General features: G+C 38.0%; 1 long non-coding RNA gene across 1 annotated transcript in view; it reads right to left on the reverse strand.

Moving 5' to 3' along the window:
• LOC148187632 (uncharacterized) overlaps positions 1–27,124 on the reverse strand; it is a 73,492-nt gene extending 46,368 nt beyond the window's left edge. Inside the window, exons 1-2 of the long non-coding RNA XR_015778452.1 lie at positions 26,816–27,124; positions 26,669–26,727 (exon numbers count right to left, since the gene is read on the reverse strand). This is a non-coding gene — a long non-coding RNA (uncharacterized LOC148187632). The remainder of the gene's footprint in view (positions 1–26,668; positions 26,728–26,815) is intronic.
• Positions 27,125–27,874: the final 750 nt, after the last annotated feature.

Here is a 27,874-nt window from a genome sequence, read left to right on the forward strand (position 1 = left end):
TCCACAGTCCTGGTCTTGAAGATTAATATACATTACTTTGCCCTTTTTACTGAAGGTTGGCTGCACATTAAATATTATCAATTATTAACTTTTAGATTAATTAAGTCATGACATTATGATCTCATGTTATCATTCTACAACAATCAGAAAATATACTAAATATCATGAGATTTAATTCTGCCACACTTCTTGGCCCTAGTTTGCAGTATGTTTTAGATCTGAAGCACCACATGTTAACTACTTTACACTGTGACTCTCAATAAATCCAAATTCATGTCACTATCTGACTGATTACTATTTCAGTGTGCATATAGGCATGCTGATTTTTTTATTAATGACTACACACTAATGCACTAGCACCAGCTAACCTTAATTCTGACCATAAGTTCTAACAGTAGTGTTGACAAAAACTTTAGTTTTAATAGGAATTTATTGTGCTGCATAATTATTTAATCGTACAATCAAACATTTTCCTTTATTTTAGGAAGCATATGAATGAAGAACAAAGTGTTTAGACTTGCTTTTTTGTATTAATTCAAACAAAATGATCAAATTATTCCTCTTGCCTGTCATAATGCTGCGACAGTATGCTGTAGTGAAGACCACATGCACATGCTCTGAGTGCTGTGTCACATCAGTGACACTCAGTGTCCTTGCTAAGTTTTTCAGCTCTAAGGCGCAAAACTGAAGGAGAAAGTTCTCCAAACATTAGAGCAGCTCCTTAAGGGCTGCCCCTCATTAAATTCATTCTTAGATCGCATTTTTACAAGTAATTAATATCAAATCTGTCACTTATTTTTCTCTCTGTATGGAATGCATTCGTATTAGATCAGCTTCTTATTACAAACCAAGCAAAGTTGTGAAGGCTATCGGGATGCAATATAATAATAATATAATGATGAAAAACTATTCCTAATTTAAAAAACCTGAAAAAATGACCACAAGAACTGATTAGTCAGCAAACCGGCTAAAGCCCTATTTTCAGGGGACAAGTATTACCTGAAGACCTCATGTGATTTAGAAATGAATCCCCTCATGTCTGTGTTTTGTGTGGCGAATTCACATAAGGAAAGGAAAATCTGTATATTAATCAAATTTACTGACATTGATTCACTCAGTCATTTGTAACTCTAACCAACACAGAAACACTTCACAGCATCACTAGCAGACATGTACAGTGTCAACCTCCTCTTTTCTCCTTTTATTTTAAATCTGGGTTAAACAAAGAGAACTGTTTTTGTCTATAGACATATCCGCGTCACTCAAGAATGAAGGCAAATTTTTGAATGCATATTTTGCATATTTATAACACATATACTTTTAGTACTTTGCATTCAAATGTCAAGAGTTGGATCTAAATCAATCAACAACACTATTATATATATACATATAACACTACTATATATTGCTTATAATGGGTTTGATTTTTTTTAACTAATTTTAACATTTATGACAACTTTACGGAGGGTGAATTTTTTTAAGGCTTAACGTTGCGCATTATTAAGGGTGGGCTGATCCACCCCTCGCTCCTTCACAGCTCCAGTTTCTAGCCCAAATATGGTCTCTTTTGTTTAAAAAAAAAAAAAAAAAAAAAAAAAGGTTTTTAAAAAGGAGTCCACAAACTAATGGGTGATGTTACAGTAGCTATGTCCATTATTGTACACAGTCTATGACACGTTTTTTCCATGTTGTCTCTGATCTTTTTTCCAGATTTTGCTCCTCTGATGTATTTTAGCTTGCTCTCTCTGCGATTGGGTCTCCATGCTGTGTAGCAGATGAGCCTCCAGCACCCAAAATGCTAAAACAGCCTTCACAATGCTCAACGATGACATAAAAGAGACAGAAAAGAGGTATGGAGAAAGCCAAAAAACATAATTATGACCCCAAATGACAGGCAGATTAGCATGAGATGAAAATCACAAAGGATCTTCTTGATTATTACAAATTACTAGCGGTCCCCAGATAAAACTAGTCCCATGTGAAAAGAGATAAACAGGGGAGCAGCACTGCACTTCTTCCATCTTATTTATTGAAGCAAAAACTGCTGATTTCACCCTGAACTGCACACAGTATACAATGCCTAGTGAAAGCCTATTTATTTTCACTGCTCGCCTGGATGCTGCTTTGTTCATCTCTTTGAAAGGTTGAACACAATCAGACCGAATGTTTCATCCAGGCATTATTCTTTGGGGTTTCAGAGGGGGAGATAAAAGTCATTCAGCTCGGTTTCTCTTGGGATAAAAAGTTGGAGTCAGAGTTACAGAGTTGCAGGATTTTTGCCATCCTCACACTGTCTAAACTTCTAGCAACTTGTCTACTTTGGGCCTCGGGGTGTTTTCGGAGGGCAGGTGGCCTCTGCAGCAGGGATGTCACAGTCCCTCTCACACTTTTGGATACAGAAGGGAGCAGGGACAACATATCCGTTTGCCACATGCCGCATGATGACATCCTCAGCAAAATCTGATTTCTTCTCTGGTGCATGTTTTTTTTTCTTCTTCTAGTTGTTTTGGCAACTTCTCACAGAAGGTTCTTACTCCTCAATGTCATCGGTTTGAGTGTAAATAAATGCAGAATGAATGAAAGCTTTCAAATCATCCCGCAGTTCATTATGTACAAGGTGAAATGAGACCACACATGGGCTGACTAACATAAATTTGTTGTGCTAGGAAACTTTAAAGAGCCTCTGCTGTAAAAAAAAAAAAACAACAACAAACAAACACCTCCACAACTACATTTAAACCAACTGTGTCAAACTGTGCTTTCTCTGTCTGCTGAGAAGAACAATTACTTTTTTTCGCTCACTCCAAATGAGGCTGTTTACTTTAGATGCAGATTCATTGTCCCCTCTGGGCCCATGGACTGTGATTCTCTTTTGTTTTCCTTTCGAATAATCAAGGTTCTCCAAACAGCCACATCTGGCACCATCACAAAAGGCCACAAGGGAACTGGCTGCATGCAAACATGTGAAAGAGACCTAAAAACAGGGAATACCCCTGGCTGGATTAGGCTGTTCCTATTATGCCCACACACCCCATAGACTACAAAAAACAGCTTTGTTGTAAGTCTATCGATGACGAAACCAGTAAAACGGGGTCAGTGCAAAATTTAAAACATATGAGTTGTCTACAAACTGTTCTCAACAATGAAGTGGTGAAGTTGATGGCTAGCAGCTAACAGTGCTAACACCGATAACAGCGCTAAAGAACCGCAGTAGTGCTGACAGAGCTATCAGGGGGGAAATCAACTTGGCTAGAAATGTTGCACAAATTGCAAGAAATTAGTAAAAGGTGACAAGTACATTACCTAAACATTAGTTTTATTAAAAAATATCAAAAAGAAATTTCCAGAAAACTGCTTTCATAATAAATATTTAAAATTACGTTACAGAAAAAAATAAACACATAAAATGAATTAATTCATTTACATTTTCAGCAACATTTCTTCAGTTGCGTGCTGCCTTCTCCTAATGTGTTGGAAAGAAATCAAACAAATTTGCTCAGGCTTCAAAGGTTTAACCATACAGTCTTCCTTAAAAATTCAATTAATCAAAAATACTTCAAAGAAAACTGTCATGTGCCAAAACAGAGGATCTGAGGATCCAGGGCAGTGGCCCATTTTTTCCAGTTGATAAAATTTTCCTGGCCACACACATTAAGTAAAACAGAGTCTTATGGTAACTGTGACATTGAAAATTTGCCTCCAAACACTTGAATCAGATGTAGAGAAGAATCAGATAAGTTAACCTTAACAGTCAGCTAACTGGCTGGAAACTTAAAAGCACAACACACATAGAAGCTCACAAGCCTTCTATGTTATAAGCGTGCACACCAGCAGCTCCAACTTGAAAGGGCACGCCACTGTCCTACTTCCTAGCTTTGACGTGCTTCAGCTGTCAAGAAATACTGCACTTTCATTAAATTTGCTCCCCAGATGGCCACATCTCAGCTACTGTACGTTTCCTACTTCTTCTGTCAGTGTCCGGTGTGTGCTACAGACATCAATCAACACACTTCAAATGCCACGATGCTCTGCTGCGTGGCCAGTGTGTATTGCACTTAAGGGATTGCTGGCAAACAGGGCAACACTAGCTTGCAGCCTCCAAGAAAAGCAGAGTTGGACATTTAAAAACACCACCCGACACACACTGCACCAAGAGAGACCCTGATAGTGGTGCTGCTGGTTCCACTTGTTAGCAAAAACACGCTGGAAACGTCTTTATTAGACAGGAAACGTTTGAGCTGCAGCCAGCTGGCCTGAACAGCCTTCTGTCCTCAGCACCACAATGATGCAATCACGGTTTCGCTTTTTAAAAATATATCGTTTTAAACCAACATGGCAACAAGTCAACCAAAAGAGACATTTCCTCTGGCTGGCTAAAGGATGTGATATTGGCTTGCTGCTATAGTATGTGTGTGTGTGTGTGTGTGTGTGTGTATGAATGCTGCAGCCGCCTGGATTAATAAAGTCTATTTTGGCCAGAGCGCTGGATCTAATGAAAAGGTATAAAGCTCTCCCATATATCCAGCTTAATGTTCACTATATTCCACTTTGGACTGTAAATCCAGGCCGCTGCCGCCATACAAATGGCTGTTAATGCTGAAATGACTTTTCAAACCTATGGACCTCTTTAGCTAAATCACAATAAAAAAACACTTCATTCCTGAAAAAAGGCACCTAGGAAAACGTTTTAAATGGAGATACTGCTTTTTTGTTTCTCTTTGATGTCCTGTCATTTAAAATAGTAGCACAGGTTCAAAGAGTGGAAGGATGAGGATGCACAAATACATCTAAAGTAAATCAGTTTGAGTAAAATGGAGAAGTCCTTGCAACAGCAATTATTCATATCAAGCACTTTTAAGGAAAAAAAAATGCCGTTAAACAACTTTGGTTGGATCCATGCATGTCAGTTGACTTTCCCCCTTGATTCTGTCATAAGTACTGCGGCCTCTAGAGGTCGCACCTTAAAAATGTAAATGTGGGACGTAACAGGCTGCTTGCGCAAAAGTCTTTCTGAGGAAACAGAGATTTTCTTGTTAGTTGGTTGACTAGACTAGAAAAAAGCATGTCAAGGCCATTTTCCCCCTTCTGAGTAATTAGCGCTTTCTCTCTTTGTAGTCCACAGTCTGTGATCTGGCAAGATATAATTTGTTGCTCTTTAACCCGAGTTTTAAGGATGAGTTGGTTTCCAAAGCTCCGCAATCAGTCTGTCTTACTGTATCTGAGCCTCAGATCTGTAAACTAACCAGCAACTCATTAATCAGCATGTGTGATCGAGATGAATACATTAGCTGCTGCAGTCTCTCCAGACGTGCTTATCAGCGCAAAGTATGCAATCTCACACACACATTAAACACACACACACACACACACACACACACACACAGTGTCAATAATAAGATGCATTCATGCACGGCCGCACACACACCAACACGCTGAATATGCAAAGTCACAAATGCTTTAATGCATATTTAGACAAGAGCGTGTAATTATGCATCATCACATGCATAAAAGAGAATATTGCAAAATCTGGCATAAAGTTGCATGCTTACATAAATCACACAAAATGGAAAGAAGTTCCTTGTTAATAAGGAGATGGGGGGTAGGCTTTCAATCTGTATTCCCTCTTTGTTTACTTGATGTAACTTCTAATTAATCATTTTACCACTAATTAATCATTTGCCTTTGTTGAACAGCCACTGCAAGCCAAATTGCTGAAAGTGTGAAGTACAGACCATTTTCTGTCTAGAACTTGGATTGTGGTGTGCTTTTATTGAATAGATGGCTGGATTGTTCTTAAAGAATAGAAAATGTGCTTTTTATAAGGCTGTTAAAAAAGGACAAAAAGACAGAGAGACATGAAATGGGATTGGATTAAGTAAAGTCAGCCACTGGTGGACAAAGTATTCTGATACTTGAATTTTGAGGTTTTGCCTGATTGATGTTGCTTACTTGACCCTTCGTTTGCTTGTTTACCTTTCTTGTACTTTTGCATTTGCTTATTATGCTAATTCGGCCCATTCTTTCTCTAAACTTGTCAATTATTGCTGCTTGATTTGCAAGTCCCTAGCGGTTTCTTAAATCTCACCTTCATGACCTGTTCTTCTCTTGTTGCATGTCTGTTGTTTTGTTAAGAGCAAATAAACCTTTAACCTTAAAAGAAAACCTCAAAAGGAAGTAGAAAGACCACAATATAAAATTTCACTAATCACAAAACATTGTGCAAAGCTCATTATGAAGTTATTAAATAAAAAATGGGCCCAAATGCTTGTCCTCGATCAAGATGAACTTGTAACTCGTGTCTGCTGGTGCTGTACAGTCTCTGTGCTGAACTGTGCTCTCTTTCGGATCGCACAAGGATCATAATTCTTGTGAAAATCAATTTTGCCGTCTCCTAAAAATTAAAGGCTGTCATTGTGCAGAATAGTTGTATCATTACACTTTATATTATATTTATAAGATCATTATTAGACATCATTAAAAACTTCACATTCTAAGCAGAATTTTAATATTATAGTTGTTATGATGGAGCTTGTTTCAACTATTTTATATGCTATTGGGTTTAATGTATATATGAAATTATTTATATGCTCAATCCAACATCGTATTTTTGCAATATACTCTAATTAAAATTTTGCACATTTTTCTACATTTTAATTTTGTGGCTGGTCACTATAGATGTTTATTATAGATGTATAAAAGCTTTCAAATAAATATGTTAAGTTTATAGCAGCATCAAGTGTAAATGGGTTCAAGGCGAGCAAAACTTACAGAACCATGTTACAGGGGACAGAAGTAGCTTTTTTATTACCCCATAAAAACATAATGTAATATAAATGTATATAATATTACTTGCAGTATATGTGCAATATGTTCATTGGGAGGCTGATAAATACCGTTAACTGAACCATTACTTGACATCTGCCGACTTATCTACCCGGTACATACAGGAGGAGATACAGTCTACGCTGCTGTGGTTTCAAAAGGTTGCACAGTGATCGTATATTACCAAATCCATCTTTAATCAGACCGTTTCACACTGGGCAATAACCTCTTTCAAACATATCTCCCGTGATATTTCTTTTCAGCACGGTTACATCATCGCAACAGTTTTTTAACCCGAGTGCCAAAAGGAAGCTAATGTTCACAAGGTCAAAATCGTTCATCCACATTCTGGCCAACAAGCCTCCAAAATGGCTCCATATTTCTTCCTCTTCGCAGGAAGCGACTGTTGGCTGCAGCGCTCATATATTCTCCCCAGAAATCAATAGCTGAGGCCGACTTGGCTCGACAACTTTCTTCTCCTCTCCCATGTGAGATATGAGGCCTAGCGGTCAAACGTCAGCTCCGCTCTCGCTTGGTGGACGACTCCGGGGCGTGAATTCAATAAACTTGAGTCAGGTCGGATCTCTTCAGTCCGTTCGTTTGTTTTGCCCCTCTGTCTTTGCCCTGATTCTCCCCCTCTTATCTCCTGCTGAAGGAAGCGCTGAGGGAGCGAACGTCCGTTGGGATGAAAACTCAAGTCCAATCACATCCTTTTCAACTGTAGACTTTTCACAAGGGGTTTGTCTCTACATCAGGATGGAACTTTCTTTTTTTTTCCTCCTCAAGGCCTTTAAAACCTTTTGGCTAGTACAAGTCAGACTATGCTCCTGTAATACCAATTACAAGTTTTAGGACTTGAATGCACTGTTATCTGGATGTAGGAGACCCGAGGATGAAAGTGGGATAGCCCTATTGGGATGCATCGAACTCTTCATTTCCATTCAACCCACACAGTTTATAACATCCCTTGGTACTGCGGTGTAAGGGAGATGATCCATCTGGCAGCTGTAGTCGACCTACAGTTTGGTAGAAATAACCATGGAGGTTTTACAAGTTTACTGGAATTCAAATTTTAGTTTCACATATACGGCAGCTCCAGACATTAATAATGTTCCAGTGCACTAGTGGCTAATAAATGAGTGTGAGGATTGATGCCTCAGACTCTGGTTAGCAGACAGTTTAAATGACAAGACGCCGTTAATGGAAGGCTTTTCAGTTCAGATGCTGAGTGCAAGGTCAGCCAATCAGATGTCTCACTCCGATCCATTTTCCTTTTAAAACACTTGTCACAATTCTAAGAGTAGTTCAAGGATGCCCTGTGTATATGAAGGCAGAATAAATCACACAAATACAAAAAATAGTGGCAGCAGTGTTGTTGGGGATAACAGGATTAGCTGACTCCAGAGTCTGTGGTCAACAGGTGGGTTTTCAGGAATTTTCTCAGGATGACCTTAAAGGTGCATGAAGGATTTCTGTCAGGAGGGAGGCCGGGGGCTACCGCACTCAAGTCTGTGAAAGTCTGCAGGTTGGTGTGGGGAGTTTCGAGCAGACATGCAACTGAGGACTGGCAGTTCTGGGACGGGGTACAGGGGTGGAGGAGGTCTGATAAGCACTGGGGGGGGTGAGGGCATAAAGTGATTTGTATTCTGCTTTCTTGTTTTTGCCCCTGAGGCGGTGGAGGGACTAAACTGATCCTCTCTGAGAAAGGCTTTTCTGCACCCCCCTCCAGCAAACCCTTTTGATCAAACGCTTTAGGATGTAGACAGTTAAGGACAGAGCTAGGGGCTATGGTTAGGGTTTCAGAGTCCAGTAAAAGAGGCAGGATTTACATCCAGCCTCAGAGGCTCAACTCCAGACAAAATAACCTCTGTGTCCTCAAGGTGAAGCTTCCACTTAAGCCATGCACTGTGCCCAACGAGCTCCACAACTCAAATGTGGAAAAAATCTACACTTTTGTTATAGAGCCTCATCTAGAGCTCTTATCCAAGCTTTTTTTATCATCCAAAGTAGCGCTGATGGCAAACCCGCTGGATGATGCTGCTGGAACACAGCTGCATGTGACAATACTCGGCCACAATTGGCCCAGATTGGCTGACTATGTTGGGCACGATGGTAACATCAGTGTATCAAAAGCTGGCAGTTTTTTCAACATTATTGTGGCTCTATTGTTGTAACTGTGACGGCAGACACTAAATTGATCTGCCAGCAGCCCATCATTCACTTTCACTGCCGGTACAGAGATGTGCAGTGCAGCAACAGTGTAGTTTAACAACAGTTTTTATCAGTATATTTTTTACTTTAATTAGTATTTTCCTCCCTGGAAGTGTTTCACATATCTGCTTATCTTCAATATTTTGCACTGACTCTTTAACACATCACCTGTTAATTAAAATGATAGAATATCTTCACATGCACATGCATAGAATATATTTTCAGGAGAGATGTGATTGGCTCTAAGTGGGCACTAGTGGAAAACTACAGATACAGAGCTGGTTTTTACTCTCTGATCCATTGCTTCACTTAACATCTCTTATAGTAATACGCAGACTGATTCTTTTCACATATTGGTTCCTTAGAGATGATACATGTATCGAACCCTTTCATGATTTTGGCAAAATATGGTGTCAGTTTCTCACTAGTACATGCATGTTAGACAGCTAATGCTGCCCACAAAGCTTCTCTTCAAGGAATTACCAGTCATGGAGAAGTTTACAAATTGGCTGTTAACGCATAACGCATGTGTGCTGCTATTTACACACTCTAGTCAAGCTACCCCAGTGATGGAAGAAAATGAACCTACTGTGCTTTTAGATGGCTCATTTCATTTTGAAAAAGACAGCTCAGTTGACAAGTCAAGAATAAAATGCACCTTTGTGTCAATGTCACCAATGAACTTTGAGTTTGACCTCCAACATACGAGCTTAGCACACAGGTGCAGCTGATCAGAGCGATGTCAGCAGGCAGCTGCATCGCAGATCAAGTGCGGCTGAAACTAAATGGAAGAACATAACTACAGTGCTGCTAAATGGGTGGCAACTGATAACAGACAATGCAACACCATGGAAGACACGTGTTTAAGGGACATCCAAAGCAAGGTTCACATGTTGTGACCAGTTACAGTTGTGGTGAACAATAGCTTCACGCATACAGGACCAGCATGAATCGGAGAAAGTAACCACACTGGGACTTGAAAAATGCAAATATTGATAGTTGGACGTCCGAGTGGTCAAAATTATGTAATATAACTAACCACCAATCTAAAATAAATGCACACCATATTCACCCTAAGAGGACACTGCAAGAAATAAATGAGTCAAGATCATGAAGAAAATTTCTTTACATTCATTTGTTTCCTAATGAAAATATTCTGATAAGAATTGCTTTACCTTGTAAATATCGAATTCAAATCAGTTTTGAAATGCAAAATAATGGAATTCTGAATATGGGATTGAAAATGTGATTAGTTTTCACAGTGATACTCAACATGTCAATTTGTGTAATGTTTGATTGTATGCTGAAGCTAAATGGGCCATTTGTGTTTAGTTTTGGGCTGTGGAGGATGTTTTAATATATCCTGATTTCCCAAATATTTAACATGGGCTTAAAATAAATTAATTATTCACCCAGTAAGATTATAAAACAAGAAATGAAATTTGCATAGATGCAATGTCATTTGCATCCAGCACCACCACACACTGTGACTTATTGTAGAGGAATGATGGGACCTCGTTTGTCCTGCATGTCTTCGTTCTTTGAGTGCCTGAGGAGCGAGGGGGTGAATCCACCCTAAAATTTACATGAACAAATGAATTCTGAATGGTGACAGAGGAAAAAGGGAATGGCCTGGAAAAGAAAGAAAGGGGGAAACTTTTGAATTTGGCCTCGGGAGACTGTCACGACACTTTGATAAATGTCTTTTGCTCAGCGAGACGCAAAAAAATCAGAGACAGAGGGATGATCCTGAGCAGGTTCCCAGCCTCGGGGGCCGAGACCCACCAGGCAGCCGCAGACGATGTAAGAGGGGCTGTGATATGATTCATGTGATTTGAATGAAATTTGTCTTGTTTCTAAGATTTGTGACAAACGCATGTTCTGCTTTTATTGGATAATTCTAATTTGTAGCCACAAGCTGTCTGGATATATTTGGAATATCTGCAAATATTGGAGGATTGGTGGTAATTAATCAAGCTTAGCAGCACAAAATAGGCGATAAAAATCTAATGCTGGTTTCGTATTTCACCACAGCTTCGTTTAAACAGATCTGTGAGGCGTTGAGGTTTAGCATCACTGCTCAGAGGAGCGCTGGCCCCGTGCTCAGCACGCTGGGGAACAAAAAGACAGACTTATAATAAGTCTATATCAGATACCACATGTCCCTGATCGTGATGAAAGGATGTCTTATTCTGTTTCTGGGTCTCACCTTATCTCCGAATCACATGCATGCACACTTTCTGTTCAAACCTTTTCTGGGCTGATGCGCTCATTCATGTTTGTCTAAATTACTTGCGTGCTGTTTATGCTGTGCTGGCTCCCAGTGAATAAAAGAAATGATGAGACAGAGTGAGGGAGGCAGGAAGAGAGAGAATTACATGCCATAGCATTGTAATTACAAGGTTCCAGCTGGGTTCAGTGTAGTTTTGAGATAATGAGTGTTAAAGTTTTCACATCCCATAGACCAAAACTTTTTAATTAATGGCTTTTACCCCCCCGAAAACAAAAAAAAAGTTTCGAAATCCATCCTCAGCCGCAGCTGAAGGCATGTATAAAAAAGTACACTGAAGGTGAATGAAACACTACAAATAACTGTGTAGATGATCCTGTGACCACGACTGTTATTTCATTCTTTTCAATATGTCAATTTATATTGCTCTTTTTTCACTTGAAACAATATAACTCCTGAGCAGATGAAACCTTGCCAAAAGAAAATACTCTGTTTTACTTTGTTATGCTAATGTCCCGAAACAAACAACTTGATCTGGGAAATAGAAAGTCAGGTGGATTTGCCACGTTCTCTTATTTTCTGCATGGTGACAACTCTGAGCAGCGTTAATGTTCCACTGAAATAGAAATCGAATCAGAGTGGGAAGGTTGTTTCTAAAAGGACACACTAAGGTCAGTTTTTTAGATATTGGTTTCTTGCAGCTTCCATTATAGTTTGTTTCACTTCATTGGTATATTGTAAGCGTGGGGTCAAAGGCCTGCAGTCAGCCACACTTATCCAACAAGTGAGCAATGTATGATTTATGGTCACCCATTAAAAACTTTTTTTTTTTTTTTTTTAACTTATTTGGTTGTTTCTTGGGGAGGCAAAAAGCGCATATAAACTAGAATTCCCTCTGCAATGCACTCAAACAGTTTTAAATCTCCACATGCACACAGACAGAGTGGGAAGACACCTGAAAATACCTCAGTGTTTGTAGGTCAGCGGTAAGAAAAGTGCTAATGTGTGTGATGGAGCGAGGGAGAGGTCTGGAGCAGTGCTCCGGGTGGACGAACGGATGATTCACTTGGTCTGGTGTTTACGCTACACTGATGTTAAACTGGCGTAAAGGCCACAAAAAACAGATAACAAGTTTGAACATGAATTTCTTTGGATAATTTATAAAAGATGTATTGATGTTATTCTTGTAATTCTTTTCTAAAATGTGATATGCATCATTTAATAAAACAGACTACATATCTGCAGATTAGCCAACAAAGGCTGTTCAGACTGATGAGTTTTGTCGTTAATGACATTTGTAGTTATTCTCCTTACTCAGAAGTTTATCTTTCTGCTGTTGAATATCCACATGAGGCCAAACACTGAAACATCACTAAGCAAAATTGTCTTAAAGTTACTTTTTAAGAAAGCAACCCTCTGAGTACCTTTGCATGGTCATATTAATGCAAAATGGCCACACAATTCACATGGAAAAGGTTGGATTTTTTTTCATTACAGCTCAAAAAAATTATAGATCAGCCAACAAATTAGTCCAGTTTTCCAATCTAACGTGTTTTGGACTAAAAAAGTCCCTTATTTGTGAGAGGCTAGTAAAGCATGCAGGAGAGTAACACCCCTTTCACATCAAAACTAGTGCTTGCACACAGCTTTTTTTAATACAGGGGTAAACCTACTGAAAATTGTTGTTACTTTTGGGTCCTGTTTTTTCCTATTTTTGTGCTCAAAGTAAACTTTTACTGAGCTCCTCTTCAAGCAGAGAACTTGTGGCTGCTGCCCCTCACACTGTCCAGCTGATGAGAACATTTCTGTTAACAGCTTTATTTGTGGCACCAGGAAGGCTCGATGGCAAAGTAACCTTAATTAGCCCGAGACCAAACTGAGTCCAGCAGCCGAGTTAACCCACGCATCATCTTTGACCCCTCTCTTTTGCCCTCCATAATGTTGGGCCAGGAACCAACAAGTTGTGGGCTGTCACACTGGACTTAAAGGGTTTACTGCAACATCACGTTTTGACCCCGGCTGACCCTCCAACACTGGCCCCAGATGCTGTGTCGTCTCTCCCGGGAGCGATTGGTTGGGAGTCTCAGCTCAATTTGTCCTGTTTTTGTTCACTAAGGGAGCTCAGCTGTGGAGCAGTTTGCTGCACACTCATGCCTTATGGTGAAGTGGAACATGGACACTGACTGTTTTTCTCAGTTACAATAAGTTCTCACAATATGGCAAAAATGTTCACTCAGTGCTTCATGAGAAAAAGTGAAGAATTAATTCACAAGAAGTGTCATTAAAATGATCTACTCCACCGCCAAAGTCGTACTTTTTAATTAAATGTCACACCTACTCAAAAAGACAGTCGTGTCACTTTACAGAGCGATTCATCACGCCATTCTGCTGTAATTTTCAACACATTTTGGGAAAGCCTACCTGCTTAATTCTTCTATCGATCTGGTCAAACTCTCATCTCTCAATCTTCAGAAAAGTGCTGAGTCAGCGCTCTAAATCTGCTTAATTTCATGCTTTCTTTGTTAACTATCTGTATATACGACTGGGTCCTGCTTTCCTGCTGAACTCAATAAAACAGGATTCCTCACATCGGTGCACAGCATAATTTCTTTTTCCAACTTGTTTTTATTTTGTCCCCAGTGTCCTATCTATAGTTATTTATTTTTTCCTTCAATATTTCTGTTTATTATTTTTTTGACAACTTGTACATAGAACAATTGCTGTATTGATTAATTTGAATATTTTGATCTCATCTACAAAAAAAAGTATTGTTGATCCCTGATCACTTTCTTCATATCCTATACATTTTATTCTACACTGGCGTCATATGTTTTGTATCATCGTAGTGCTGCTGCTATTCTGGATAGTCGAATCTATCATGCTGTTTCAATAGTTATTCGTCTTCTTTATTTAGTCTTTTATGTAAATTAATGTGATAAAATTAATTATATTGTCTTGCACTAATTAAAACTAGAATTACTGCCTCTCAGTAGTATGCCTCTGCAAACAAAAAAAACCTCAAACAAAATATGCTGTAATAAAGCTACATATTGTAAAACATGGATGCTTCAGAGTATCAGATGCAGACATATTAGAGGGTTAAATAATAGCGTATTAGTTCTATATTGTCAAATCAATAAAAGCAAAAAAGAAAACTAAAGGAAAACAATCAAATGATAAAAAAAAAAAAAAAAAAAACTTAAGTAGACCTGTTGAAACATAGAGGATATATTTGCTTCCATACAGGGCGTGAGAGGTCCTGAGGGGCTGGATGAGCAAGAAAATGATGTGAATCTGTTGAAGTGTACAGAAGTGTGATATTAAAATGGACAAAGATGTCTGGTTTGTTCATTCATCAAAGTATGAGATAACAACAAGGTCACAGGGGAACTGCAGTAAAAGAGAATACATACCAGTAAGTTTCTGTCACAGAATCAGTCTGACCTTTACATTCACCAGATATCAACCCAACTGAACACCTCTCAGGGTGTCTGCAGGTATGCTTTTCAAGGTGTATGCTTTTCAAGACCTTTTCAATATCATTTTGAAGCAAAATAGGACTGAATTAAAGTCATCTTATTCAAGCAGTGCAGGTAAGTAAAGGTAAGTAGTACATATGTGACTCAATGCAGAGGTAAGCTCTGTGTAGGAATATGGTTGTAAGAGTGAGTTAGATTAATTAACCTAAATTAACAGGTAAGTTGCAAGTATTAGGTATAAAATGGTATGTTTGGTTTTTTTTTTAAATGGAACAAAAACATAGGCTTTGATGCAAAGGAGCTTGACTCATTTTGACATACAAAAATTAAAAGATTCTCAAATTAAATTTGATAAAGTGTTTCTGGAAATTAACCTCACAAATTCAAATTTAAGACTTATCAATGACCTTAAAGGTCATAAAAGTTATTTCATACAATTGAATGTAAGACATTTTAAGACGACTTAAAGACCTGCCGAAATCCTCTCTATACCACCATCATCAAAACATCCCAAAAGGGAAATTGTTTTAGAAGAGAGTAAAGAGTAATGTTTGTCGCTCTCATTCCACAAACTTGGAGGATTAATGCTGAAAATAAGTTAAGCTCTTCTGGAGGCTCATGGTGAAACAACACCTTAGTGAGACTCTTTATATTTCTTTTTCCCTTTAACTTATCGTCCATCTGCATGCTGCACAGCTTTGAGTCAAAATGTAATTCTACACAGAAAATGAATCTTGCTTGGCCTCATTGCCTCTTACGCTGTCAGAATGTACAGTAGGTGCCGGCTGGAGGGAGGAACACAAATTAAGTACAAAATGACAGAGGGTCTAGATGCCAGATATGCTGATATTAGCGCAAATCTAAGTTGCTTCCAGGTCAGCATCAGCAGCTATGCACGGCAGCAAACTACACAAGCAATATGTCAAAGCACTGATCTGAAAACATGCCCAGTCAGACTCATGGCAAAGGAGCCTCGTCTTCTTAAGGGAATACCTTTCTGTGAGACTTTTGCAGAAGTAACACAGGAGAAATTAAGAAAAATGTCTATGGTTGAATTTTCTTTTTTGCTTAGGAAGGTTCCTAACTGAGTGAAACGACCCAGAAGTATTTAAGTGGCAGCCATGACAAGAGCTGGTCAAATTCTCTAAATGTCAAAAAAATGTGCTTCAATTCTTCCTTTCTTATCTCCTTAGGCGTAGGACACACTGCACCATCCTTGACCAAAGGAAAGGAGATAATGCTGTCCCAAAATTCCTTGTGAGCACTACATTTACAGCTCCAAAAACAAATGATCGACATGACTCAACAATGTTAAAACTATTTTCATACAATCATAATAAATCAGTACGTTCTCACTCCCAGTTTGTAGAGCAGCCGACTAATACGACACACAGAGGCAGCCTTGATGCAGGTAACTATGACGGTAAAAACAAGAGTCCGCATGGGTCAAACAAAACTCCAGACTTTCACCCTGCAGCCCACTGTTCATTTCCCATGTGAGATAAAAGGTAAATTGATTTTTTTCTTAATAACATCTTATGCGCGTATGTGTAGCATGCTAAGCTAGTTTCACATTACATGACGTAAGTAACAACTGTGCTTTTTAAAGCCAAACCATAATTTTTTTCTTTATCTAACCAACTGTTTTTTGTTGCCTAAAATTAACCCTCTGAGAACATTGACCATTTTTTATCCTTTTTTGGGGAGACAGGGGAAATTAAATGTGAGACAGCAGGTCAGTAAGATATGCCTCATAGAGGTGGTATAGATAATTTGAAAGCTACGAAGCTGAAGATTAATGTGAGATGCAGCTCAGCACAGTGCATCAAGTGTTTTAGTTATAAACCTGCCACAAACATTGTGTTTTGGTTGAGCAACTATCCAAACTATAGTGTATAAGGGTTTCTAAAATAATGATGTTAATCTCTGATGGTGATTGCAATGCTCAACTATATTCTAAAAGTGGTTGCAGCAAATTTTGTGTTTTTCCTTTTGTTACATAGATTTAGTGCAAACCAAACTATTTTTACCCACTTGAAAATTCATTTAAAAACAGTCAGAAATCCCTCGAAAGTAGCACATGAAGACACCAACACCTTGAGGAACACTATGAACAAATTCAAGATTTTGTTCATATGATATCACAACCATAATGCTAGCTTAAAAAAAAAAAGAGTGTGCCACAGCCCCAAAAAGACAGTGATGTTGGCTGAGACTCCTGGCATTCCTGCAGCTCATGGAGGGTTAAGTGAGTAAACCGAAAAACGAAGTGCTGAACCTGCAAGTTTATTTTGAAAAAGACTGCATGCATATAACAATCAAAAACAGTAGATGTCCCATGAAAACTGAAGTGTATTTTGACAAAACTCAACACATTAAAAGGAGCATAAATTGACAGACAGTGTCTGACCATCCAAAACGGATGCATAAGTGTACGTAGTGTGTCATATTTTGATGTTTGGGTTTGCTGACAAAGTGACAGTATTGACAAGTTGAGATGACAACATGTTGACTAAATGGGAGCCATATCAATAAATATGAGTGGACAGGAGTTTGAGCAATCATTCTTAATATGACAAACATTTCATTTCACTTTTGTGAAATATATATATATATATATATATATACCTGGTTAATGATGTAATGTTTTCAACTGGTTTTCCACATTTATATAGTCTGCATAAAACAACACGTTAAGAACTCACAATATAAATCATCTAAAGTGTGCTATTAGTAGTCCATCACTGAACTTTTGTAGTTTCACTGAAGCAGACTCACCAACATAACGTCTGGCGTCGCATTATTACAGAGCTTCGTGTGAGTGCCGCTGATTGTCTTTTCCTGAGTCCGTATGAATTCTTCTCATCTTTCTTTGGCCTCATGAAGTTTTCCATCGAGGACAAGTTTAAGTGTTTAGAGAAGACATACGACGTAATTTCGAGTATTGATCGCAGCCTATTTGTCAGGTGGTCTAATGAGAGAGTTGCAGCTCACGTCTACAGTCGAGGCAGTCACTATCATTCAGACCAAATCAAACTCAATGGGAGTGACAGTTAAGGACTGTGGTGTGAAAGAAAAGTGGTTGTATGGATTTCTTTTTTCACTTAAGGAGAGTACAGAGGTTGTTAGAGCAGTAAATGACTACATTTTCTGAGCAACTGTCAACACTGATCAGTAAACTACTAGAAAACACAATTCAGTGTGATTGAACCCACACTGCCTCCACCAGCTGTAAGAACTTCTAGAACTTGTAAAGCTGCAGCCTCTGTGGTATTTTTTTATCAGCTTATCCTGTTTGTTCCAGGTTTGATTATCATTTGAAACAGCAGGGAAATGCAATGCTGTTTGGCAGCAAGCATCGTGAGCCTGTGTATTGGCCCTTCAGAGCAGCACATAAACCAAATGCAACAGTTACGGATGAAAACTGAAAACTGAGCCTCTAATGGCAGAAATCCCAGATCAGGACTGCTTCCAACTGATCTTTAGGGCCAAACGATATCCAGACACCAAATTTCAGCCAAATCTGTTTGGATTGTTACTTTCTAGCATTTCATGTTCAGGCTGCTGCTGGCTGGATACTCCAACTTAAATTAAACTTGGCACATTCGTGCAGGAGAAAGAGTGCAGCTACTGCAGTCAATGTGTGTGCAAGCTGGCTGGCCGGTGTGCCAAACTTGTTGATACTTTCACTCACCCTTGCTCATTCCCTCCAATGCATCCCTGATGACACACTTGGCTGAAGTTTGGAGAGCTCAGCACAATGCTTTAATTCTTTAAGCTTTACACTGGCTCCAAGTTAGTGTGTACTACAGCAAGTTAATGAATGGCTTAGAGCCAAAATATAGTAATGCTTATTTATGCTTAAAGAATAGAAAGCCAGCAAGTTTCCTTTTATCTTTGGGCAGCAGTCAGTTTGTTGAGCCTCCAGTCAGAACCAAACATGGTGAAGCTGCATTAAGCTTCTACGTAAAGATGCAACCAACTCCATCATGATCTTAAATCCCCACATTAATAACTTTAACATTAAATTAAAAACTTGAATGCTTCCCTGTGTCCTTGATTCATTTTCTAAACTGTACTTTGAATTGCATTAGTGTGTGAAAGGTGAAAGAATATCAGTTTTTTGTGGCATTATCTCAGCTTAAAAATTAGGGTTGAGTTGCTATAAAACACCCACATTTGGTGGCTAAAAGGCTGTTGGAAACACAGTGATAACTCGCTTAAACAAAATTGGTTTTGTTTGTAGGTCTTGCACAGAGGTCTGCAGCTTGGCAGGAAAGTCAGCTAACATATGAAGCAGGGCTGGGCGATAAAACAATAACGATATCAATCGCAATATAACTTTTTCCTTGACTGAAATATCAGATCAAACAGCTTATGAGTTTATTTAAAATGAGTTTATTTGGAAGGATTATCGCTCTGTGTCTCCCCTCTGGCTGAGCTCTAATTATTATTACCAGGGGCAGATGTAATGTTTTGGGGGCCTGGGGCCACAAGCACATGATCTTATTTTCACCTTTTTTCTAACTGGGAATGTTGGCAGCTTTAGGAGAAGTAGGCCTGCTCAAAAGTTTTTAATTCCTGAGTAAAACAATTAATAGCACAGAAGTCCTGCAGTCAGGAGAGGTTGGCCAATTATCAGCACAATGTGTTTAAATTTACCTGAAGTTTGTTTAAGATGGAGCTTTGAATTTTTATAATGCTGTTAAGTTTAATAAATAATAATAAATCATATGTTTTTACACTCCAACAAACCATGGTCAAATGAAACTGTCAGTGAACTATGAGGGCAAAAAACAAAACTCAAAAACGTGAGCAAAAAGCAAAATAATCGTTCATTAATTGTAATTGAAGTAAAATGTTCAATTAATCGTCATATTGATTTTAGGTATGAGGTTCGGACCTTTGCTGAGAGGATATTTTAATAACTGGACCTCTCTGACTTTTAGTAGAATAGGTCCGCCTGCTGGTGATGCCTGTTCTACACTATATTTGTCATGTTCAATGTCTGAAAGAAAATAACCATTTAAACCAAAATTTATTAAATTCTGATATCTTCATATCTCACTTAGGAATAAAAGCATTAAGCTTGACAGAAATAATGATTTGATGTTAATCAAGATATATATCGATAGATATGAAAAAAAATATTGTGATAAGACTTTTTTCCATATTGCCCAGCCCTAATATGAACTTTAGAAACACTGATATATGTATGAAATGTACCAAATGTATTTGTGGTTTGCAGCAACATTTTATGACAACATTTTCATGTGGCCTCTGGGCTGTGACCAAATGTTGGTTGTTTACTTTCTTTTCAGAAGAGCCTACGAATTGCATCCTGTCCTTATCTTAAGTCACAAGATCCTCCATCCTGTGAGGATACAGTTAACAACACCTGACCAGGAGCTGCAGTGAGTACATAATTTGCCTGCAGGGACATGTTCCACAGCATTTTGACACATTTTGAGAACAAGTCACATTCAGCTATGTTTGTGCAATGCTGTCAACCTGAGAAACAGACAGAAACACATAATTTGTTTTCATTTCGGTGCAACCAACAAATACACATCTCCTGAATGCTAACACATGACTGAGCAGTATGCACCCAGAAAAGGCGTTTTGCGTCTCAATAAGGATTGAGGAAGCTCAGGTGACAAAAGGAGAAGCCCACAACTACTCTCCTCACTCCTCCCTTATCACGCAGTGTCAGTCTGAATAAAGTCACTCCTGCAGCTGTGGAAGCCTCTCTGTATTACAGTATTACAGGAGGGTATTAATAAGCAGGTAAACTATGGCAGGAAATATCCGCCCCTGTGAATATTGATAAAAGCATTTCTCTCTCATTTGTTGGGTTAAATTATGAGCAGTTTCACTGTAACTGCAGCAACAAAGTACATCTGCTAAAAAACAGATGGCACGTTTTGTTTACATAATTTTGAAAAATATGACACTTTGCCATCACTCTCCACAAAGCAAAGAAGGAAATGCTATATTTCACCATTTTTTGGCACAGTAATAACCGTTCTTCACTATAATTACCTGCCTGTGGATACATCTCTCTCTCTGCATTTTCTGTCAGTCTGTCTCAGTCTTTTTCTGCATGTTTGCTGCTTTCTTATTTTCTTACTTTCAAACCAAATTGGAACGCTTTTTTGAGGGGTTTTCTTTGTTGTTTGACAAACCTCTATTTTTAAACCATTGATTTCTTATTTTTTTTCCAAAAAACACTATGATTATTGACACCCTGTTTTCCTGAACAATACAGCCAAAATAAAAACAGAGTACCTGAAATTTTTATTCATTACTTTTGTTTTGTTTGAAGTTTGAAATAAATGCCATTTTTAAATGAGCGATTGCGCTATTTGGCTGCTACTTTGTCCTTTTTTTGTGCAAGTGGGATTTAAGACAGCATGCTGGCATCACAGAACCAAAAGAGGCGTGACAGGTGTGACATGTAACCAGTGGTTCTCACTCTGAACTCAACAAATACTGCTGCATTGTACGTTATTTCTTCTATGAAAGCAACACCAAAAGCCACCTTCTGTGGCAGAATTATACACTCCCTGGCAGCATCACTTGGTTACATGGCCTGATGAAATCTTTCAGGTTGTCATGATACGCTGGGTGGCACCTGGCGCGGCCATATGGTACGCAGACCGTTGGTGTCAGTGGTAACGCAGCCGAAGGGAACCTGTCGCTGCTGTTTAATTCACCGCTGGATGGCAAAAGGTTGAAATGCTACAAGATAAGTGCATGTTGGTCAATCTCTGGTGCGACGGATAACACCAACCCTGTTAGAGCCTCCCATGGCAGCTTGAAGGTGAGAAAATTTTGTCCCAATATTCTAGGGTTGTACCTTATATACAGAATGGCAAAGTAGCATAACAGTGCGATATTATTGCCTTGAACAGGCAGTGTAAAAGGGGCTGAAATCTCATGTAACAGTATAACACATATTACAGTTACAACTTTTAAAGATGAAAAAAAGCCTTGGAGAAATTTGAGAGCTGCATCATAAGATTGAATGGTACAAGTATCCACCTCCTACCTGGACCCTTTCTCTCTACTTTTCAATGTCAGACCACTTTATTTTATTCATATCTTCTGCACATAATCCTTTAACAGCAGAGAAAAACGGATTTAACAGAGCACATTATTTAAGGATGATAAATACTGTGCTGTGGGCTGATAACACGCATTAAGGAGTGTGAAATAATCAACAACTAAAGACAAGAAAAAAATATCTGATAAACACCCCTGAGAGACAATGTCAGGGAACTCCATTATATTCCATGAATGTTAGATTAGCAAGGAGGTAAAAGCAAGAAACCAAAAATAGATATCTATGAATGACGAGATGGATGTTGTTGTTGCAGTAAGCCTCGGCTCACAGTTCAAGTATCAATTCAAAAAGGATTTAATCATAATGTTATTCTAAATCCCCCTGCTATCTACTGTTTGGCTCCACAGAGCATTAACAGGGATGAATACTGAAAACTGCCCACTAAAGTGCTACTTAAAGCAATTATAATATGTTTTTGTCAAGTCGCGTGGCAGCACATGTCAAACAAAATGGACTTTAGAGAGAGTAGGGGTCATCCACACAGACAGACCGCATTCAGAGACGAAAAAAAGGTAAGGATCACCAAGGCAACAGACAGTCTACAGTTGTGATCAGACAGACATTAGCCTTGTGTGACCACAGCACTGACACACTGGGTTTCTGAGTGCATGGGTTGTAGCACTGTCCAAAAAATTAGGTTGAAACACAAAACTAGTGGCTGCAGCGGTATGAAAATTGACCGTCAAAACACAGTATGATAACTGTTGTTGTGTGGATGTTGACTTCATAACATTTAGGTGACGGTGGGTTTTGGTATCCATACCTCTTTGCTTAATGTTGTTATTCTGCACAGTTGATGTTGGCATGAGACATTTGATAGACGTTGGAATTTGGTAACTTGTCATTGTGACCTAAAACTACCAAAATGTCAACATCTTATGATGTTATTATTTCACGCTATGCTATAACGTTGTTTTGACGACGGCAGCGCTTGTAGATGCAGCAGCTAGTAGCTCCTCAAATCCGCATGCATTGATATTGACCTTAAACGCTGTGTGGACGTTAATATTATGACGTTTACCTGACTTTTTTTTCAGTCAGGGTACCTCAGTATGTAATGTTGGTATTCTACATCAGAATGATGTTGGCATGAGATGTTTCAACTATGCTGGATTTATGTTACCTAACAGCACACCTTTGGCCACCTTTGTCACCAGTCAAATTGACGTTAGTATTACACATTGTGCTGACACTGCATTGTGGTCACACAATGTCACTACCAAAATTCAAACAGTTTTTTAACTAATTTTTAACTAATGAATCTGGAAAGTTGTACTATTTGCAACACATTTACACAAAATAATGCATTACTTTTCCCACAAAATTTGCTCTTGCAATACAATTTCTGCTCCTGCAGAAAAACACCTGCAGTTAAAACATGATTCAACTTTTCTATTTATGCAATTTAATTAAAACAACTATCTTTCCAAACTTTGTCCAAAGTACTTCTATTGTCTAAATCTAAAGAAAGAGTCCGTATACAAACTCTTCTCTCCGTGCTCCTAAAATGTAGCCCTTTCTTAACTGACTACTGAACATATTCCAGGTAGCAATTACATTTCCAATCAAAACATAATTGGTAAATAAATTAGTGATAAACGAACATAATTTCTGGAGGACAGGGTCGATCAAATGTATTACAGTTCATATTGCTGGTAAATTGCTTTCTTATATGAACTGCATAATTGTATTGTTTACCTGGCAGTCATTGCAATGAACAATTACATTTCTGTCACATTACTGAGTTTCAAAGTGTTAAAAATTAATTTGCAGTGTTCTGACATCTGAAAAGCCTTCAAAGTCACATGTAGTTTTAAAATTGACTTTTGTACCCAACGCACGAAGATCAGCAGCAGCGTGTTCGTTTTTTGTTTCCTTCTTTCTTTTTGTCTAGATGCCCACTTCTGCTGACAGTAATTGAGGAGATCATTGCAGCCGCTTGCAGACTGAACAACACTAAAATTATAATTTATTCTCCAGTTAAAGCCACATTTTCTGAATTTGAACATGCACTATTAAAGCAACATTTATAATTTTGACACTTGATACCGCTAAACTATCCCTGTATGGACTGAAATGATTGATATATTTGTATGGCATGGCTCAGGTTAAACCCTAAACTAGAGGGACTTTGCAGTGTAAAATCTCACCACATTGCTGATACTTTGTGACCAGCTAATGTTACTAAAATTAGCAGTGGCTGCACATCACAACTTTTTGTGTAGGATACTGTGTTAGAGCAGCAAAATGAAATTGAGTTCTGTAAAACTAATATTTTATTCAGTTGTAAAACTACGTTAAAGTTAATTTAATTAATTAGGTCATATCATGTCGATGCATAGATTCGCACAGTAGCCGATATCCGATCCAGGATTTTATCTAAGGCATTTACAGTACTATCATCAGTATGAGAACAACTCTACTGCTTATTGAACTGACCACATTTAAGATGTCAGAGAATAAACTGTTTGCTATTTTTTTCAATTTTATGTGCAGATTTTCACTGAAGTTATTCGACATTTCCAGGATGCATCGAGCACAAACCCTTTGAAACCTGAGCAAATAAGCTTGATTTTTCTCAAAAGCATGGGAGGAAGTTCAAAGTGACAAAATTAAAGAAAAGTAAAAAGGTTAAATATGTAAAAAAAAAAAAAAAAGAAAAGAAAAGAAATTATAAATAAATATATGAATAAAATAGTAATAATTATAAATAAATAAAATAATAATTATTGTTATTATTGTTAAAGTTTTTAGGACATTTTTTTTAATTGCTATCTTCCAATCATTTCTTTCTCTCTACTTTTTAAATACTAATGTTCCAGTCTTTTCATCTCTTACCAAGTCGCTCATTGCCCTTTTAGCCGTGTTTTTCCCTGGTTTAGGTATATGTTATGTGTTATATGTTTTAGTAAAATTACGATTTCATGGAATTTAAGACAGACCAACCAATGAGTCAAAAAAAAAAATACAGTAACATTAATTTTACATACCAATGCATTACTTTGAATCACTTGTCTGCATGTTAAATTAATACATTATTCAAGTTGAAAGTGTTCAGAGCCCTCATAACAGCCAGAAATAGATTGCTCTTATATATCCACCTTATTAATAATACGCCCATAATTAGACTTGAAAAATGTACAGCAGAGCAGATCACTGACTCTCTACTGTGTTCAAACTTTGTGCAGTCAGAGTCTCTCACAAACTGTCTATCAAGCAAAAAGTAACTTGTGCCCACCAGCTGAAGTCTTTTGGAAACAGGTCATCAATGAAAGCAGACAGCTCAATCCATCAAGACGTGCATATATTTCACAGCCCTGTGATATGAAGTCATTTGTCCCCAGAGACCCCTGAGACAATCACGCACCCCTTCAAAAAACTGAAAGCCTGCTTAAAAAAGGTACCAGGCTCTGTCTGAGCGTTAGTGTCTGTGAGAGCAGAGTGAATATTAAAAAAATTAAACACCTCACCCATCTGGTGCAGGACCTTAACAATGTAACAATGGATGCCCACACGCAGGCTGTCGATCAACTGCAAGACTAATTATGATTAACTGCAATTAGTGCCATATTTCAGCACATATTGCAATTCCATGAAACACCATTTTTTAACTAAAACACCTCCAGAATCACAGGTTGAGAGTACAGCTGCAGCTGCCTCCTTCACATGCTGCATGTCCACACTGGCTGCATCAAATCGAGCTGACAAAGCCTGTCTCTCATTTCTCTTTGAGTGCATCTGGGAAACACTGTTTCCGTTTGCCGGAAGGAAACAACTTGTGCATCCTACAAACCACAGTGCATCGCTCGGATGATCAGTGAGGCATCCGGGCGCGACTCCTCCACTTGTGAACTTAAGAGATTTTACATTCCTATGTTGTATTTACAGGATGTTTGAGCTCAGGAGGTGATCAGTCTGTCGTTAAGAACTTCTTTTAAATTTAAATTAACATATTTATGGTGATATGAGCACACAGCATCATAAAGGGGATACATGTTCCTCAGTCAAATCATCTTTGGGGTCACAAATACTTTTCAAAATCAAGCTTTAAAAATATATATTATAAAAAATATATAATACATAAATATACATTATAAATGCCTTTTTTTCATGATGCCACTATGTTTTTTTTGATGAAAAAAAAATTAAATATACTACATGAAAAGTAGATTATGTTTTTTGGATTACCACAGCCTGGGATATGTCAATGATTAGCAGTAAAATTGTTTTTTATTCATTAGTGTTTTTTCTGCAGCGTCAAATACTCACTCATACCACTCTGCACGCAAAATGCACTTTTCAAAATCAGGCTTTAAAAATATTATACATTAATATATTTTTCTACTTTCACTGAGTTTATTTTTTTAACAAGCATAAGTCCAAGTAATGAACATTCAGTAATTCTCAAAATTTCTACCCTTTAAATGCCAGGTCTTTTTTCCTGATGCCACTTTTTAGATGAGAGTTCTGTTGACTAATTTTCAGGTAGTTTCCTTGTACTTTTTTTTGTTACTAATTTCTTGCTAATTTTGGGGGCCTGTTCTTCTCAGGTTTCTCACTGCCTTCTTACTTATTAAGGTAGCTAATAGCTAAAGCTATAAAATAGTTGTAGTGGAGTAAAAATTGTGTGTAGAAGTAGTCAAAGGGAAATTGTCAGACACAAGTACCACAAACTTGTATGCTACAACAGTACTTGAGTAAATGTGCTTAGTTACATTCCAGCACTGGCTTAGATTAAAAAAGACCAGGGTGGAAATGTTTTAGAAATGTAATAAAATTAAGACAACAAGCGTCTCTCACCTTGACGTGTCTTCGGTTCTCAGGTGAGTTCGGGTTCAGGAGCCTCTGAATCTTCCTGTCTGTGAAGGGAACATGTTTCAAAACATTAGCGTCGTCTCCAGTCCATAAATCAGCTCATTTCACAATGTTTTGTAGAAATGTTCATACAGCTGTCCTGTGTAGACCTGTCCTCTCTCTGGCTGTCATGTCTCTGTCCCTCGTCTCTCCCCTGCACGTCTGGAAAAACACGGCAGTACGCACATCACAAACGACGCCTTAAACTCGATTAAAACTCTCTTAAACTACCAGCAAACGTAGCTTTTCCTGTTTTCAGTCAATGCGTGGTCCGTTTTCCTGTCCTCTTCGCTTTGTTTGCGGTTTCTTTGCGCGGAAACTGAACTTTAAATGTCGGTATCCTGCTTCGCTGTGTTTGGGCTCTTTAAGATCCCACCTGTGTGCAGGTAGCGGACTGAACCATGTGCGTCCTAAACGGGGGGCTCTGATCAGAAAGATCAGAGGTCCTGTAAAATTCATTAGGCATGTCAAAAATTAACCCTTTTGATAATGGATTGATATCAGTTTTTCATTGTTTAGATGCCTTTCACAAGAATTTAACCCTTTAAATACCTAAACAAATAGGTTTGATTTCTTTGGAAAACTTGGAAAGATGCAATAAGCAACTTGGCGAGATATGTCCCACAACCTGCAAGAAATAAGTAAAAAATTACAAGACATTTACCCCCAAAATTTTCTTTAAAAAAAAAAAACCCTAAAAACTTAATCATGTATTTATTTTATTTTATTTTATTTTATCTTATGTTTTATTTTTTATTTTTATTTTTTTAAATATGTTTCAGAAAAAAAAAAAACTTTTAGGTGTTTTTATCACTGAAACAGTTTTAAAATAGAGTGAGTAGCAGAATGGCCTGAAGCCCAATCACTGGCTCAAAGTTATAGCTAAAGCCATTTAAAAATTGATTAAACAATTGTACAATGTATATAGCAGCATTTAACTTAGCTACATTGTATAATTGTAACACTAATATTCCAGACACATGCATCAAGTTTTTGTTTTTGTTTTGTGATTTTTGTTTTTGTTTTTTTTTTTCAAGAAATTTGCCTCTAACTTTTCACTAATTTCTTGCTTATTTCTAAGCCATGTCTTGGTAAGTTGCCTTCTACCCATATTTTTGCATGAAATCAAACCAGTTTTCTAAGCATTGAAAG

Source organism: Plectropomus leopardus, chromosome 13, assembly GCF_026936395.1.
Source record: "Plectropomus leopardus strain MGB_pleo_1.0 chromosome 13, ASM2693639v1, whole genome shotgun sequence".
NCBI classification, from domain to species: domain Eukaryota; kingdom Metazoa; phylum Chordata; class Actinopteri; order Perciformes; family Serranidae; genus Plectropomus; species Plectropomus leopardus.